Source organism: Balaenoptera borealis, assembly GCF_965194805.1.
Source record: "Balaenoptera borealis genome assembly, chromosome: 2".
In the NCBI taxonomy this organism is placed as follows: domain Eukaryota; kingdom Metazoa; phylum Chordata; class Mammalia; order Artiodactyla; family Balaenopteridae; genus Balaenoptera; species Balaenoptera borealis.
The window spans coordinates 145,085,272-145,104,912 of record NC_138867.1 but is presented as its reverse complement, the minus strand read 5'-3'; the positions used below and the strand labels follow the sequence as shown (position 1 = coordinate 145,104,912).

At 41.4% G+C, this 19,641-nt stretch overlaps 1 long non-coding RNA gene across 1 annotated transcript in view; it reads right to left on the bottom strand.

The window, feature by feature from the left end:
* Window positions 1-17,674, bottom strand: part of LOC309623231 — a 28,576-nt gene extending 10,902 nt beyond the window's left edge. The window contains exon 1 of the long non-coding RNA XR_014241279.1: window positions 4,707-17,674. This is a non-coding gene — a long non-coding RNA (uncharacterized lncRNA). The remainder of the gene's footprint in view (window positions 1-4,706) is intronic.
* Between the last annotated feature and the right edge of the window lie 1,967 nt (window positions 17,675-19,641).

The following is a 19,641-nucleotide window of genomic DNA, read 5'->3' as shown; positions in this document are numbered from 1 at the left end:
ATTACCAAGTAAATATACCTATCTTTTTTTGAGTTTTTATTTTGAATTCATTTCATAGAAAAAAACTGCAAAAATAGTATAAGAGTTGCCTTATAACTATGACCCAGCTTCTCCTAATGTTAGCATCATCCATAATCTTAGTACAAGTATTTAAACCAGGAAATTAACGTTGATACAAGATGATTAACTAATCCATAGATGTTATTCAAATTTTGCTAATTGTCCCACCGATGTCCTTTTTCTGGCCCAGGATCTAAACCAGGATCCAACATGGCATGTAATTTCAAGTCCCCATCATCACCTCAAATCCAAATTCCTTGGTCTTCCTTAATCATTCATTATCAGTACATTTTTGAAGAGCAGCTATCAGTTATTTTGTAAAATGTCCCTCAGGTTGGGTTTGCCTGATATTTCCTCGTGATTAAATGTGGATTCTTGGACTTCCCTGGCAGTCCAGTGGTTAAGACTCCACGCTTCCAATGCAGGGGGCATGGGTTCAATCCCTGCTTGGGGAACTAAGCTCACACATGTTGTGGGGCATGGCCAAAAAAAAAAAAATGTGGATTCTGCATTTTTGCCAAGGATCCCACACAGTGATATTGTGCCTTCTCAGTGAATCACATCAGGTGGTCCTCAGAGTTGATGTACCGGATCCTCAGGACTAGTGATGTTAACTTCAATCACCTGGTGTAGGTGGTATCTCCCATGCTTCTCCACTGTGAAGGTTCTGTTTTTCCCTTGAGAATTAATATAGCTATCTTGTGGAGAGATACTTTGAGGCTGTGTTAATATCCTCTTTCTCATAACACTTTCACCCACTAATTTTAGCATACAGTGATGACATCTGCCTGCAGCAACAGTTTTGCCTAATGGTGATTTTCTATTTCCATCATTCTTTTTTTTTTTTTTTAATATTTTAATTAATTAATTTATTTATTTTTTTTTGGCTGTGTTGGGTCTTCGTTTCTGTGCGAGGGCTTTCTCCAGTTGCGGCGAGCGGGGGCCACTCTTCATCGCGGTGCGCGGGCCTCTCACCGTCGCGGCCTCTCTTGTTGCGGAGCACAGGCTCCAGACGCGCAGGCTCAGTAGTTGTGGCTCACGGGCCTAGTTGCTCCGTGGCATGTGGGATCTTCCCAGACCAGGGCTTGAACCCGTGTCCCCTGCGTTAGCAGGCAGATTCTCAACCACTGCGCCACCAGGGAAGCCCCTCCATCATTCTTTATACATTAATTTGAATTCTACCATAAAGAAGGCTTTCCCTTCTTCCTATATTCTTTTTAATAAATTTGAGGTTATCACAGGCCATTGAGTTAACTTCCCAGGATCCTTAGAATCTGATTCTTGGGTCTACCCATTTCTGAGGTATTCACTTGCGTGCCTGCATAAAGAAAAAAAATCTCCTTTATTTTGCATTTCAACCTCATGATTTCAGTTCCCATTAATAAAATCTTTGAAGGAAGAGTGTGCTAAATGCCTTGTAGGGTGAAGAGGATGTTTAAATTATTCAAGAGAACTGCTTTTATACAATTTGGATATACCCATTTACACATAAAAATTAATGCTAATTAGTTATAATTTTCATCTATTCATTAAAAGAAATCCCAAAGCATTCCAGAAATCCTTAGTTAGCCTAATGTCATTCTAGGTACTTGAAAACAAAATTGCTTTTCTTAAAAAAAGAAAAATCATGACTTTGTCTTTTATGAAAACATTTATTAGCACCAATGGTGGGGCCTGCTGGCTCCTCTTTCCAAGTACCCACCTCCTTTCCTTCTCCTAATCAATCAGGCATTCATTCAACAACCACACACGGAGAACCTACTGTGTGCCAGCCTCTTCTCTAAGTGCTGGGACCAAAGTGGTGAATAAAAAGACCTGAACCCCTGCCCTACAGAGCTTCCAGTTTCATGGGGGAGATAAACAACAAACAAAATAACAAATCCTGTAAGTGGTAGCTGCTTCAAAGAAACATAAAGCCGAGAGGGAAGAGAGAATAACAGGGGCAAGGGAACCTCTATTCAGATGGTGTCAACGAACAAGATGACCTCTCAGATGAGGTAGAGGAGGTAAGACTTGACAGAGACTGAAAGAAGTGAGGGAGAAGCCCGGGGTGGGGGGGTGGGGGGATGGAGAACATTGTAGGAAAAGGAGCAGCAAGTGCCCCAGGTCTCAGTTCTGTCTTAGGAGCCATGACTGGGCTGCATTTGCTAGTGGGAGTGGTTGTTGTGTGTCCATCCCCAAACTGGTCCATTTTTGCTATATATAAAACAGTCTTCTTCTGCTAAGTCTTAAGCTTTTTGTGCCTTCCAATTTACCCCCCACTTAATTTTTTTAACATGTAGTTTTGAGTATCTTTCCTCATCTGGAAGAATACTTTATATAACTAGATAGATAGATAGATAGATAGATATTAATATATACAGATACACACACACATAGAGAGAGGTCCTTTTTTTGTTGATTGACAACTGACAGCTTTTAAGCCTTGCCTCTCCCTCTTACCTCTGCCTCACACGCACATCTGGGCAAGCTGGTAAGACAGCCTGAGTGCTCCCTCCTTTGGTACAACATCGGAACCAAATTTTGAGTGAAGGTTCACAGAGTGTACGCGCGCACACACAGCCCTGAACTGATCAATATTACAGGCACTGACCACACGTGGCTACTGAGCACTTGGAATGTGGTGAGATGTACTATACATGCAAAATACGCACTAGGCTTCAAATATGGTATGAAAGAATGTAAAATATCCCATTAATAATTTTAATGGTGATCATCTGTTGATATGATATTTTGTATATATTAAGTTAAAGTACTATTTAAATTCATTTCACCTGTTTCTTTTAACCTTTTTTAATGTGGTACTAGAAATTTTAAGATTACAAGCACAGCTCATATTTGTAGTTCATCTTCTCTTTTTGTTGGACAGCACTAATATATACTAAAGTGATAACAGTGGGTATATCTTTTTTTAAAAAATATCCTTCTTTCGACTTCTCTGTAGTTTTCGAACATGTATTTAAAAATTAAAAGACACTTTCATGCAGTTGTTATCAGTGGAGTTAGTGGGGGCCGCTTAGGGGCTTGGAGGAGGAGTGATTGCCCTGCTCAAAAAGTCCAGAAAGTAAAAATATTTTCCAATCAGCCATAATCCAAAACTGAAGTCCATCCTCTGTCCACACAAGCTCTGTGAGGGACAGGCAGCCTCTCTGTAAGCTTTGGAGGACGTGACTCTCTAATGGTGATTCTAGAGTCTGCAAATGCATTGATGTGCCCTGGCCTATAAGCCCTGGGTCCTTAGAGGCAGAACCTGCTAGCGCTAATGCGCTGCTGTCATAGGAAATGTGAGGCATGGCTGTCCCACTTCCCTGTGCGCATCCCTGGCGTGGCCATTTGTGCTTGATCCAGTCCATGGTCAACTCCATACAAGCCTTCAGTATTCAGATCCTTGTTCACAAACCATGAGGACCAAGCTTGGGATGCTGTCTAGGCACAGACCATCCTGCTTTGCAAGGTAATGTTTTGGAACAAACTGTGCAGACTTAATCATGCAAAAATGTTATTGTATTGAAGAGGTCAGAATTCAAAACATGCTTGCCTGGCCCAGCAACTGAATATACTGCTACCAACTCTCACCCCAGCCACTTGTACTTAGACAGGCTGCTCTTTCTACCGAAAGAATGGATAATAAGAGAAGATGGAGCAGGGGAAAAAAGTGTAACCAAGCAGGACCCTATGGGGCCTTCCCCCATATCCTCTGCTTTAGCTCCTCTCTGAAGTACCTAGATAACAGTATCTAATGCACATTTGAAATCGCTAGGTGGCATTTAGGGGGCTCAAAGAAGCTCCGGTCCTTTATGTCTCAGTGCAGAAAGAATTCAGTGAGAGGCAAAGTGATAGATAAGAAGTGATTTATTAGAATAGGACGCTTTGGGGCTCTCCTGGTGATGCAGTGGTTAAGAATCCGCCTGTCGGGCTTCCCTGGTGGCGCAGTGGTTGAGAATCTGCCTGCCAATGCAGGGGACACGGCTTCGAGCCCTGGTCTGGGAAGATCCCACATGCCGCGGAGCAACTAGGCCCGTGAGCCACAATTACTGAGCCTGCGCGTCTGGAGTCTGTGCTCCGCAACAAGAGAGGCCGCGACAGTGAGAGACCCGCGCACCGCAATGAAGAGTGGCCCCCGCTTGCCACAACTAGAGAAAGCCCTAGCACAGAAACGAAGACCCAACACAGCCATAAATAAATAAATAAATAAATTTAAAGTAGTGCTCCCATTTAAAAAAAAAAAAAAAGAATCCGCCTGCCAATGCAGGGGACACGGGTTCAAGCCCTGGTCCAGGAAGATCCCACATGCCGTGGAACAACTAAGCCCGTGTGCCACAACTACTAAGCCTGAGCTCTAGAGCCCGTGAGCCACAACTACTGAGCCCACACGCCACAACTACTGAAGCCCGCATGCCTAGAGCCCGTGCTCTGCAACAAAAGAAGCCACTGCAATGAGAAGCCTGTGCACCGCAACGAAGAGTAGCCCCCGCTTGCCACAACTAGAGAAAGCCTGCACGCAGCAAAGAAGACCCAACTCAGCCAAAAACATAAATAAATACAATAGGACACCTTTTACAAGTGGGAGGGTGAGAGGGTGCCGTGCCCTGAGAACTTAGTGGGCTACAGTTTTATAATCAAAGGAAAAGTAGGGAGAAGGCCACCTTCTTCCTCATTCTTGAGTAGATGTCACGCTTCCATCATCAGCTCCTCCTCCACGTCAGGCAGGGGAGTTTTCTTTTCCTTACATGGTCAAGCTGGGACTGTCATGGCACAACTGAAATAAGCAAAAAGGCAACAACATACGTTAAAAATGGCAAGTCATCTCAGGTTTTAGTATACTGTCACCTTTTCCTTATACTTTTTTCTGGTGTGCGCAGAGGAGCATGTCCTAGGAATCGTTAACTTACTAGCTCACTGGGCAGGATGTGGGTCTCATGCCACCATTGTTTTATTCTTTTGGGGCATGTCTCATGCTTCTGTTGCATGATTTTGTTGCTAAGCAAGACTGCTTGGTTTTGTGGTTAAGCTTTTTTCAGTAATCATTAATTTACAGGGGTCTCCCATACTTTTTTCTTTAATTACAATCCCTTAGTGGGATTAACTATTTAATCACCTACTTTTTCCCTTTACTCTGTCCCTATCATATTCACTGAGTTGTTTTACAGATGTTAAAACCCCACCAAATGAAAGAAATTAACTACTTGATGACCATGAACACGTAGCCCCCAGACCTACTGGAGCCTAAGGATTGATAATGTTAACCCCTGTGACACCACCCTGTTACCTCACCATCAACCAGTCAGAGAATTGTGTACAAGCTGATCGCATACCCTGGGACACCCCTCCTTCACCCTGCCTTTAAAAATGCTTTGCTGAAACCCATTGAGGAGTTTAGATCACTAGTTGCCCTGGACTCCTTGCTTGGCACCCTGCAATAACCACAGCACTTTCCTTCACACAACCTGGTGTCAGTAGATTGGCTTTACTGAGCAAGCAAGCAGACCTAAATTTGGTTCAGTAATAAAACAAAATGGATTTAACTGGATCATGACATGAAAACTGCAAATGTTGTATCACTTTTCAGAAAAATTCACTACCTGCCTTCAAATGCTTTTGCTTTGTATATTTTCTGTACATAAATAAATTCTGAAAATTAAATCTGAGTAATTTCAATTTTGTAAATTTTGAAACTGAAACCGAGCAGGACCCTGTGGGACCTTCCCAGGTACAAATCCTTTCTGTGTCCTCCATTTCTCGTTTGTAGGAAATAGGCTTCATTCAGCCTCCTAGACTTTCCCTTAGTTCCAAAAAGCAGATTCAAACAGTTGCTAATCGGGAAAGTGAGGGAATGCAGAAACAAAGGAGGTGCAATCAAGAAACAGTAATGCAGCTGTTAAAGCAGGGTCCTGGTTCCTCCTCAAGGGATATACATAAAAATATCTTTAAATTCTTCTGCAGGAACTAAGGCCTCCACCCTGGTGGAAGATGGTAACTATACATGCTGAGACTCCAGACTGGTTGAAACCAGAAAGCTGATGATTGACAATCCTGGAACACCCCCTATTACCTCACCAGCAACCAATCAGAACACAGTTACACACCCTCCAGCCCTCACCCCAAATTTTGCCTATAAAATCTTCTCCCTGAGGGCTTCCCTGGTGGTGCAGTGGTTAAGAGTCCGCCTGCCAATGCAGGGAACACGAGTTCGAGCCCTGGTCCGGGAAGATCCCACATGCCGCGGAGCGGCTGGGCCCGTGCGCCACAACTACTGAGCCTGCGCTCTGGAGGCCGTGAGCCGCAACTACTGAGCCCACGTGCCACAACTACTGAAGCCCGTGTGCCTGGAGTGTGTGCTCTGCAACAACAGAGGCCACTGCAATGAGAGGCCCGTGCACCGCAACGAAGAGTAGCCCCTGCTCGCTGCAACTAGAGAAAGCCCGCGCGCAGCAACAAAGACCCAACGCAGCCAATAAGTAAATAAATAAATTCTTTAAAAAAAAAAAATCTTCTCCCTGAAAACCATTGGGGAGTTTGGGTTTTTTGAGTGTGAGCCACTGGTTCTCCTTGCTTGGCCCTGCAATAAACCTTTTGTAACAGGGAAGAGCAAATTCTGACTCCTTGTTGGTTCTGTTTCTTTTACTTTAACCTTTGCTTTTCGTTGCTTTTTATTATAATCACTGTCTATAGCCATAAGCATACATAATGGCCTGCCACAGGGAACCCTGCCCCTCTGCCTGACTGTTAAACTAAAAGGCCTTTGTTCAGCTCACAGAGAGACATTCTGACCCTGCCCACCTGTGAATGGCTGCAGAAAAGAAGAAATTAATACATCCCCTCCCCAATGAGGGCCAAGTGAGGAGATATTTTGCAAGATAAATGGCCTTCTTACTTTACTTCCTCACCTCCTCCCCCTCTCTGTTCTATAAAAGAAAGGGGCATCCAGACCCCAATAAGATGGTTTTTTGGGTACACTAATCTACCATCTTCTCGGTCTGCCAGCTTTCTGAATAAAGTCGCTATGCCTTGCCTCAACACCTCGTCTCCGGATTTATTGGTCTGTCGTGTGGTGACCAGAGTGAACTTGGACTCAGTAACACTTTCTCTGCCCCAAACTCTGGCATTTCAGTTTGTTTGGCCTCACTGTGTGTCAGGCACACAAACTAGTGTTCGGTAATAAAACTTCATTGGGTAAGAGAAATACTGAGTACTGGCCCCCAAAAGGCTAATATATACCAATAAGGAATTTGTGAGTTTACGTTCAGCCCTAGATCTACAAAAAAGAAAACATTTCACTTTTAAATAATGAAAAAGTTATTCAAATACATAGAAACAAACTCTCATATTAGGCTTCACTTTTCTAACTCTATAAACTGAAGCTACTACAATTTAAATATCAAGGTTTTTTTTTTAACAGCTATAAGGGGTATAATTTACACACTATGTAACTGACCACTTAAAGCATACAATTCAATGGCTTTTAGCATATTCACAGAGTTATGCATCCATCACCATAATCAATTTTAGAATATTTCCAATACTCCAGAAAGAAACCCAGCACCGCTTAGCCATCAGCCCCAATCCCATTTCTCTCCTCCCCTGGCAGCCCTAGGCAACTACTAATCTACTTTCTGCCTCTGTGGGTTTGCTTATTCTATTTCATATAAATGGAATTATATGATAAGCAGTTTTTGTGACTTCCTTCTTTTCCTTAGCATAATGTTTTCAAGGCTCAAACATGTTATATCATGTATCAGTATGGATTCTTTTTATTGAATTGCACTGATATGTCACATTATGTTTATCTATTCATCAGCTGATGGACATTTGAGTTGTTTCCACTTTTTGGCTATTTATGAGTAATGCTGCTATGAATATTCATGTACCTAATTTTAAACTTAAGTAATTCTTGCTTTAGGGCTTGGATGCATCCAAGGAAAGTGAGTATAAAACAAAATTTGCTTTATCAGTGATTGCCACTCATAAATCATCTTTTCCCAAGGAAAACATTCCCTAACAGCCTGATTTGAAGGCATCAAGAAAGTCCCTCTGAAAACTGTTTGATCCTTCAACAGATTCAAATACACACATATTTATTGCATGGCTACCGGAAGCAACATACCGTTTATGATGGATTGATAAATTTGAAATATTAAACATCCCCCCCGCCCCACCGCCCCGGTATTTCTTTGCACTTCTTGCTCTTCTCCCTCATTCAGCCATTCATTGCCTTGGGGAATGGATACCTCAGAGAAGAGCAGAGAACAAAGTAACTGGCTTTGGGCTTTTGAATCTCAAAAGCCATGCAACAAACTTGGGAACATAGGTGATGAATTAGATCAAAGCTTCCTCCCAAGAAGATTAGGTTCTTTGGAATTGAGGAAGAGGGAGTGTATGAGGAAAAATGAGCCCAGGAGGGGAACATGGAGAACTCCATGAAGGTTCATGAGATCAGAGAGCAAAGTGAATGCATGCCTCACTTCTCAGGTAGTGCCCACTAGGGGTACCATGATCTCAGAGAAGAAATGTCCATGTGGTGTGCCTAGGCAGAGAGAACCTAGACAGCCTCCCAGAGTCTTCCCTTGGCTCAGCTTCCTCTTCTGTGAAGGGAGAAGGCTGACATTATGAAGTCTGCTGAGAGTGGCTCTGGGGTAGCACAGGGTTTTAGCTTCACAAAGTGATTCAAGGCTGAGGAAACGCAGGAATTCTGTGCATTCAGCAGAAATACGGAGCATAACAAGGAACATCCCTGGACCTGACTTGGAACAAGGGTTGAGGTAGCAATGACCCATGTGGACCAGTGACCAAGGTCCAGAGTAGATTTCAGAGACTTTAGCAGATACCAGTGTGGCTAAGTGACAACCAAAGACCAGACCCCTCCCCATCTTAATCCCATGCCCCAGGAATGTTGTCAAAATCCTTATTCCCTGGGTCACAAGATTTTATCCCTTTTCTGGAGATGGCCTATCTGTTTTCACTGGCCCCTCCAAATTTGGCTACCTTCCTGTCCTTGCATCTGACCTCACCTTGAGAGGGGAAGGAAGGGAGAAGGGTGCAACCATTAAAAGAACGACAGAGCTATTAAGAAAAACAGGATACAACAAAAACTGGTTAGAACCAACTAGGCCCAAGACGGCAGAAGATGTGACTTCCAGTAGACTTTGAGCCTCATTATATGCTCATTGTAATACATTAGCATGCTAAATGACACACCCACCAGAGTCATGACAGTTCTGAGGCTGACCATAAAAGGCCAAAAAGTGGGCAGTGGCCCAATTCCTGGAAATCCCTACCCCTTCCCTCAAATAATTAGGATATTCCTCTCTCGTTAGCATATGAAATTAACCAGCTCATAAAAACTAACAACCCCATATCCCAGGGCTGCTCTCGCTTTCTGAGACAGACCACATTCTACCTATGGAATGTGTATCTCTCTAAATAAACTTGCTTCCACTTTGCTTTGGCGTGCTCTTGAATTCTTTCCTGGGCAAAGCCAAGGACCCTCACATGGCACCCATTCTAGGGACTCGCCCAAGACAAGGGACATGACCATTCTCTCGCTCCCCCTTGTCCTGCAACATACTCACCCTCCTCCCTACTATATTAGGTCCTCCTATAACACACACCCCATACTTGGAATTATTTGTTTAATGCCTGTAATCTTTCATTGACTATGAGGACCATGAGGGAAGGTAGCATATCTGTCTTATTTACTCAGCACTTAGCACAATGTCCGATATGATACATAATAAGCTGTCAGTTAATGGTTGAATAACTTTTTCCTACAGGAACACACAAATGTACAGAATATACATAGAAGGCTGTTGATTGCAGCACTGTTGGTAATAATATAGATTCAAATTAAATGTCCATCAATAGGGAAGGAGTTAAGTAAATTAGAGTAATTAGACTTCCTCTGTAATATGGAATAATTTGCCTAAGCAAAAATAATCAGAAAGAAAAAAAAAATCTTAAAGTTTATTTCAAAGTCAAGTTAGATATTATTCCTGAATTTTGTACTGCCTTAGATAGATAATCAATGCCATCACCATCCTCCCCATATCACATAGACAACTGACTTGACGGTCTCCTTTGAAAAACACAAATTCAAAACTTGAAATTCTGTATACTCTCATGAGTTCTTACAAGGGTCCCCATGATTGAGGAAGATTGTAAGCATTTGTCAGGATAGCCATTGGTTATCACCAATGATTGTCACCATCATCATCACTGACATTTACTGAATGCTTACTATGTGTCAGGCACCCATGCAAACACTTGCTATATGTTATCTTATTTTGAATCCACATAACCACCCTTATTTTTATACCAACTTTACAGATTAGGCTCAGGGACTGTGGCAGAGAGACCATAAAATAACTCAATGATTCTACCTCCTGGTGTTCACACATTTGTGTAATCTCCTCCCCTGAGTGTGGGAGGGACCTGTCACTTGGCTCTAACAGAACATGGCAAATGTGGTGGGGTGTCACTGCCGTGATTACCTCATGTCACATAAGACAAATCTGTTTTAGCAGGCTGCACTCAGAGACTCTCCCTGCAGGTTTGATGAGGTAAGCAGCCATATGGGAGAAGCTCATGTGGCAAAGAATTTCGGGAAGCCTCTAGAACCTGAGGGCAGTTGACAAGCACCAAAAAGTGGGGGACTTCAGTCATATATTCAGTCATACAGCCTCAAGGAAATGAATTCTGACAACAACCTGAATGAATTTGGAAGCAGATTCTTCCCCAGTACAGCTTCCAAATAAAATCCAGCCTGTCAGATACCTTGTGGCAGCTTCGTGAGACCCTGAACAGAGAGGATTCAACTAAGCCACGCTCAGACTCCTAACATCATGAGGGATTAAACGTGTGTGGTTTTAAGCCACTAAGTTTGCAGTAATTTGTTATGCAGCAATAGGAAATAAATACAGAGAGGTTACGTTTCTTACCTTAGACCCCACATAAGTTGTGGGACTAGATATCCTACCTGGGTCTGTCGACTCCCCTGTTCGTCAGGGCCAAGCCCTGCCCCACTGCATCTACGTGGTGCTTTCAAGATTGTTTCAGATCCAAGAATGGGGATCATCAGAAAATCTACAAACAACAAATGCTAGAGAGGGTGTGGAGAAAAGGGAACCCTCTTGCACTGTTGGTGGGAATGTAAATTGATACAGCCACTATGGAGAACAGTATGGAGGTTCCTGAAAAAACTAAACATAGAACTACCATACATACGACCCAGAAACCCCACAACTGGGCATATACCCTGAGAAAACCATAATTCAAAAAGAGTCATGTACCATAATGTTCATTGCAGCTCTCTTTACAATAGCCAGGACATGGAAGCAACCTAAGTGTCCAGTGACAGATGAATGGATAAAGAAGATGTGGCACATATATACAATGGAATATTACTCAGCCATAAAAAGAAATGAAATTGAGTTATTTGTAGTAAGGTGGATAGACCTAGAGTCTGTCATACAGAGTGAAGTAAGTAAGAAAGAGAAAAATAAATACCATATGCTAACACATATATATGGAATTAAAAAAAAAAAAAGGTTCTGAAGAACCTAGGGGCAGGACAGGAATAAAGACGCAGACGAAGAGAATGGACTTGAGGACACGGGGAGGGGGAAGGGTAAGCTGGGATGAAGTGAGAGAGTGGCATGGACATATATACACTACCAAATGTAAAATAGATAGCTGGTGGGAAGCAGCCGCATAGCACAGGGAGATCAGCTCAGTGCTTTGTGACCACCTAGAGGGGTGGGATAGGGAGGGCGGGAGGGAGACGCCAGAGGGAGGGGATATGGGGATATATGTATACGTATAGCTGATTCACTTTGTTATACAGCAGAAACTAACACAACATTGTAAAGCAATTATACTCCAATAAAGATGTTAAAAAAAGTTGTATCACCTTTGGACATCATCTAGAAGTCATTCTTCTTCACCATTTGAATAAAGGTCACCTTTGTCTTCCATGAGAAAAAAAAAAATGTAATCTTTAAAAAAAAATAAATAAATAAAATATATAACCAACAAGGGGAAAAAAAAAAAGTTGTTTCAGATCCAAGCCTGCACTCCAAAACATGACTCAGCTGAGTTCCTCTAATCACTCAGACCAAAGGACCTTCCCTGTCTTGGATCACCTAGCAGACCTCACTACCTTCTCATGCAGGCTACAGCTGCGTGATGGAGCAATGATAATACGGGCCCATCTTGGGCCCTGTTTGATAAGTGTCAGTGATTAGTGGCCCTGGAAGGACTTCCTAGAGATGTGGGCTCCCATGCACATTCCCTTGGCCCCACAGTGGGGCTGGATGTGGGGATGCTTAGTTACTCAGTGAACTGGACGGCAGCAGGCATATTGTAGCACTTTGCTTTTGATGATTTGCTGCTCAGTGGCATTAGTATGATACCTATCAGTGTCCTGTTAATCAGAACAATCATCTAGTCTTGAGCTCCCAGAATTCCCTAAGAATATCAACTTATGAGAAAGGATTATGGCATTTAGATATGGTACTGTGCACTTCTATTATTGTCTGGTGAAAGCATTTGTAAACTACATGAATCAGTTTACTACTATACTAAACAATGTACCTAAGAAACAAATGAAACTCTCTCTCGTATATCATGAGCCATAAAACTATAGCAGTTCAACCATCCAACATCACATCAGTAACTAGAACTTACAAATTTCTTCTTTACAATAAGCTTTCATGAAAATATTTTCCTTATATCAATATATCCTCCTATAAAGGTAGATGGAAAAAATCAATATGCAGGGATGCAAAAAGAAAAGGGAAATAATACATATCTTGTATTGTCATGAGTCTCGTTACAGTTGGAAGCATTTAAAGAAGCAAATGTTTAAAATAATGACATTATGTAAGTGCATAGTTTATGGCTTGTTTACACATTCATTAGTTTAACTCACATTTGTCATATATCCACCAAGTTCAGATGCCTACTATGTACCTGGAAAGAATTCAAAAGAAAAAGAAATATGGTCTCTGCTTCCAGAGGCTTTCTAACTATATGGATCTGAAAATAACCACATGGGCTAATTCAAGCACAGAGAGCCACTGAGGCATATCTTGCCATTCTTGTACATGTATTTCACCAGTACACATGAACATAGAGAAAAGCTTGGAAGTACATCACAGTGTTAATCGTGGCTATGTTTAGGTGGTGAGATTTTGTGTAATCTTTAAAAATTATATTTATTTCCTAAATAAAACAGCCCTTAAAAACAAAAATAATCATGCATAGCTATTAAAGATCTTTTAAACTACTAGGTCTAGGGAATTCCCTGGTGGTCCAGTGGTTAGGACTCAGCGCTTTCACTGCCGTGGCCCGGGTTCAATCCCTGGTCCGGGAACTAAGATCCAACAAGCCTCGAGGCCAAAAAAAAAAAAAAAACATTAACCACTAGGTCTAACGTTAACTAAACAAATCCTCCAAAACAATGATGCATATCCATTCCTCTCTGAGCAAAGAATCATTTAGGGGAAAAGAAAGAATATTAACAGTCTCATATTCTTTTTAAAAAAAAATATGTCTTGGGAATTCCCTGGAAGTCCAGTGGTTAGGACTTCGCACTCTCACTGTCAAGGGGAAAAAAAACAAAAAAAAAAACAGACCAAAAAAATGTCTTTTAAAGTTGAGTGATATGTACAATAGTGTTTAAGTGTTCCTTCATTAATCCCCTCAGTAGAGGGGAATAAGTTCTGGCTTATTTTTTCTGTTTTTGCTTTGACTAAAACTTCAAAAACTTTATAGAAGTGCATGTTCTGAAAGATCTGATCGTAACGCAGCACCTCTGAATCAGTTTGCAGGAGATGAGCCCCCAGAAGGCTGGAAGAAGGGGTTCCAGGGATTGGGAGTTAAGGAAATATCTGGCAGAAGTCAGCCACAGATTTAGGGCACACACTGTAACTCCATTAGATACTGGGAAGAAGTGGCAGTATATTGAGCACGAAAGCAAAATACTCTGTAAATGATTTTCTTGGCTGCCTGTGTATGAAATGGCTAGAAGGGGATGTTCTCGCTGCGACTCCCCAGAGAAACAGAAGGGGCCTCTGATCTATCTTGCTGAGCACTCTCCCGACACTGTCACAGGCCACTCACACTCATGCTGGACACTCCATCCTGGGTCCACTTCTGGACAGCACAGAGGGCTTTTTCACTGTGGGTGGCGGGTGAAGTGAGAAAGGCTCTTTATATGTTGACTTTGATATGTGAGTTCTCTATTCTTCAAATGAAATCTCTTAGCAAGTGGTGAAGCCCAGAGGCTGAGTTTGCTATATGTTACCTCATTTTGAATCCACATAACCACCCTGTGAAATAGGTTATTTTTATACCAACTTTACAGATTAGGCTCAGGGACTGTGGCAGAGAGACCATAAAATAACTCAATGATTCTACCTCCTGGTGTTCACACATTTGTGTAATCTCCTCCCCTGAGTGTGGGAGGGACCTGTCACTTGACTCTAACAGAACATGGCAAACGTGGTGGGGTATCACTGCCGTGATTACCTCATGTCCCATAAGACAAGTCTGTTTCAGCAGGCTGGACTCAGAGACTCTCCCTGCAAGTGTGGTGAGATCAGCAGCCTCATCAAACCTGCGAGGAGACACACAGTCCATGCACTGCTGCGTGCTCCACAGGGCGGGAGGGATCACGGCTAACATCATCTTCATCACTGGAGACCTGGTTCCTGGCATTGGGCCCAGCACAATACAGGGGCTCAATAGGTAGTTGGGAAGTGAGGCAATGAAGGAGTGAAAAAATGCCAACTTTCCTTCGGTCACTTTGAAAATCTCTCACCTGGGTAACATCAGTAGCCTCCTGATCTTGTCCTTTATACTTTCACCCCTGTATAATCCATTCTCCACACAAGAGCCAGGATGATCTTTTAAACAACAAATCAGGTTCTAAAATTAGATCGTGGTGATTGTTGCACAACTCCATAAATGTTAGAAACCACTGAATTGCACATTGAATTCAAATGGGTGAATCTTAAGAGTATGTAAATTATATCTCAGATTGTTTAAAAATTGTCATTCCCTTAAAACCTTTCACTTGTTCCCATTTCACTTAGAATAGTCACTCAGAATTCACCAGGTTACTTACAATGACCTACAGAATCCTACCTATCCCATGGGCTCTGCCTCCCTCTCCATTCTCAGCTCTCATTACCGCTTGCCTTCCACTAGTCCCTGAATCTGCCCATCTTGTTCCTGCCTTAAGGTCTCGCACTTGCTCTTAGCTTTGTCCAATACTCTTCTTCATCATATCCTGAGTGATGCCTCTTACCGTTCAAGTTGTCCCACGTTAGCCCATGCTATTGTCAATCACCACTCTACAACTCCACCACCCCACACACTTTCTATCATATTACTATTTATAGCACCTCTTACTCTTTAAAAAAAAATTTTTTTCATTGTTTTCCATACTGGAATATACACTCTTTGAGGGTAGAGAATCTTGGTGCTTACCTCTGAAGAACATGTCTGAAACACACAGTAGGTACTAACAAATACAAGTTAAACGTTGATTGCCTGGTTCCTGCATAGACAGTTTATTCTGCCAAGACTGTCGGGGAAAACACTAGTATCTACCATAGTGTATCTTTCTAAGAAAAGAAGATGTTTTAGAAAATTCATTGCTTTGGAACGATTTGTTATTTTTTACATGGCATGGCAAAATTAGCAAGCTTCTAATTTCAGTGAACAGATTAAAATAATGTTCAGTGAACAGATTAAAATAATGTTAATATTCCACTATACAAGATGTATTATAACACTGTGAAATTTTCAAACATATACACCCCTATGGGGGGGTGGGGTGGCAGCAGATCTTCCATCCAGACCATTATTAAGTGGCATTTGCAGACTTAAAAGCATTTGGATATTTACAAAAACATCTAGATCATAAGAAGAGTTTCCTCATTCTACTTTCCTTGATTGTTTAGAACTCTTAGAAAGCCAAGGTAATATTTGTAAAAAATATACTTAAGTTTTCCTTTTAATACTACACTCCTGTTAATTATAATTTCAATGATATAGTTCAATCATAGCCACATGCTCTGAACTACTTTTAATAACATCTAATTCACACAAGCCTTTGCTGCTTCAAAGTGCTTACACACTGTCTCATTTGACCTTTGCAACAGCCTATGGGTTATATCATTAGCACTTTTGTGAAGAAGGAAAAGTTCAAAGAGTTAGAGACACTTACCCAAGGTACCACCACTCGTAAGGAGGGATTCTCCCCAAGTGTTTTTCTGACAAATCACTTGCCCTTTCTTCTTAAGGCCTCATCTGGGAAATCATCACTGTTCTCCTTACAAATTATACAACAAGAAGTGATAGCAATCTAAAGTACTCCAGGTAATTAAGAACTGGGAATAGTAAATAATGCAACTATGAACACTGGGGTGCACGTATCTTTTCGAAGCAACCTAAGTGTCCATCAACAGATGAATGGGTAAAGATGGAACATACAATGAATGATGAATGGATATACAATGCAATACTACTCAGTCATTAAAAAGAAGGAAATTTTGCCATTTGCAACGACATGGATGGGCTTGGAGGGCATTATGCTAAGTGAAACAAGTCAGACAGAAAAACACAAATAGTTTATGATATCACATATGTGTAAGCTAAGAAATACAACAAATTAGTAAATATAACAACAAAAAAAGCAGACTCAGAGATACAGAGAACAAACTAGTGGTTACCAGTAGGGAGAGGGAAGTGGGGAGGGCAATATAAGGGTAGGGGAGTAAGAGTTACAAACAATTAGGTATAAAATAAGCTACAAGGATATATTATACAACACAGGGAATACAGCCAATATTTCATAACTATAAATGGGGTATAACCTTTAAAAATTGTGAATCACTATATTGTATACCTGTAACTCATAAAATATTGTACAGCAACTCTACTTCAAATAAAAAAAAAATCTCAAAGGCATTATAATGAGTGAAAGAAAAGAAAGAACTGTAAATAGAATTAAGTGATTGGCATTCAATCAAAAATTACTTCATTTTGATAATCTATATATTCCTGAAAAGTCATCAATTTGGCCTTTAGCATCACAAATTATACACAATCTAATGTTTGTTGTGGCAATATTGACTTATGGAAATATCTTTGTTTTTGGTATTTTTAAAGACTGGTTTCCCATAGTTTATATCAATACAAACTATAGGTTCAACTTTTAAAGCTTTTCAGAAGGAAATCAGTGTTTTAATAAGTAACACTGGGGGCTTCCCTGGTGGCGCAGTGGTTGGGAATCTGCCTGCCAATGCGGGGGACACGGGTTCGAGCCCTGGTCTGGGAGGATCCCACATGCCGCAGAGTAACTGGGCCCATGAGCCACAGCTACTGAGCCTGCGCGTCTGGAGCCCGTGCTCCGCAACAAGAGAGGCTGCGATGGTGAGAGGCCCGCGCACCGCGATGAAGAGTGGCCCCCGCTCGCCGCAACTGGAGAAAGCCCTCGCACAGAAACGAAGACCCAACACAGCCATAAATAAATAAATAAATAAATAAATAAATAAATAAATAAATAAATAAATAAATAAATAAATAAATAAAAATTAAAAAAAAAAATAAGTAACACTGTATATCAGGAAATATCCTTATACTAGCATTTAAGAAGTGCCTGCCTACATCCAGAGTTTTAAAAAATCATTAGCGTAGGAGGTTTTTAAGATTTTACGTTCTACATGGAACCTCGCTGACATTAAATGATTGACACCCTTTTCTAAATCTACGGGATGCCTGATACTGACTTCTGTTTCAATTGTTAAAATGCATTAGTTTCTCAGAAGTCTTTGATAAATCTATCCAACTAATCTTCAAGGATTTCTCCTTAAGCTCTATATACTTAGCATTCCCACACAGACCCACACAGTTTTTCCAAAGCAATTCTAAAAACCAGTATATCGGGGTTCCCTGGTGGCGCAGTGGTTAAGAATCCACCTGCCAATGCAGGGGACACGGGTTTGAGCCCTGGCCGGGAAGATTCCACATGCCACGGAGCAACTAAGCCCGTGCACCACAACTACTAAAGCCCGTGCGCCTAGAGCCCATGTTCCGCAACAAGAGAAGCCACAATGAGAAGCCCACGCACCACAAGCAAGAGTAGCCCCCGCTCTCTGCAACTAGAGAAAGCCTGAGCGCAGCAACGAAGACCCAACACAGCCAAAAATAAAATTAAAACCAGCATATCCTTACATAAATATCTAAGCACTTAATCTCTAGAGACACCACTTGGGCTGCTATTCCAGCTAATAAGATTAATAATTTTTTTTTTTTTTTTTTAGTTTTATTTATTTGGGGCTGCATTGGGTCTTCGTTGCTGCACGCAGGCTTTCTCTAGTTGCAGTGCGCAGGGGCTACTCTTTGTTGCGGTGCGTGGGCTTCTAACTGCGGTGGCTTCTCTTGTTGCGGAGCACGGGCTCTAGGTGCATGGGCTTCAGTACTTCTGGCACACGGGCTCAGTAGTTGAGGCGCACGGGCTTATTTGCTCCGCGGTATGTGGGATCTTCCCGGACCAGGGCTCAAACCCGTGTCCCCTGCATTGGCAGGCAGATTCTTAACCACTGTGCCACCAGGGAAGCCCAGATTAATAAATTTTGATGTATCAATACTTTAGGGAAAACTAACAATTTGTTCGAGTTGTTGATTGCTTGGGATGAGAAAAATCCTCAACCAGTTTATTCACTATTCACATATTTTATTACTATTCTTGGCAACTAACTGTCATTTAAAAACCAAGAAATACCCTATATAATTTGCATTTTCCCATGTGTTGTTGTTTTGCATACCCTTCTTTACCAACCCCTATTCCCACACAGCTCTACCTCCTCCCCGCAAAAGACAACCATTTTCCTTTCTATGAATGAAGATCATGTTGCAGTTCCTTACTGTAATGACCTGCTTATCTATTCTTTACCTTTAAAACTGAGTAAGTCCTACAGGTATCATTAATCCAATAACTTGATTTTCATAAAGGACCTGAGGGGCTACCAGGTCTCAAACTGCCTTCTAAATCAAAGATTTAATGATGTTCTGCAGTTTTTAGATTAAATATACTTTATTAGGCACTAATTGTTTGTAAGTCTGGAACATGTATATCATAAAACTAATTTGCTGTTTCACTAGAACATGAATCTGAATTGTCATCTCCTGGTTCTGCTGTGTACGCCACATACATAGAAATACAGAGATAGATCTGTTCAATAAATTATGAGACGCACAAGACACACTAAAACTCTCACACTCTATGAATGTATTAACCACACAAGCACATGTGATTTCAATAAGCTGACAATGACAATGTTCTCCCAGGACTGCTTAATTTAGCATACCAGCTAATAAACTTTGGTTTGGGCACCACCTAATGGCAGAAAATATTTTTTTTTTAGAACCTACTTTGCTTTGCTTCCTGAGGCTTGCTAATTTTTGTAGTTCAGTTTATACTGATTTAGAAAATGTTTGCTCTTCATCAACCTATATAAATAGTTTTAAGTGTTCAGTTTTTTTAAAAAGATAAAGCCTTACCTTGGAATAATA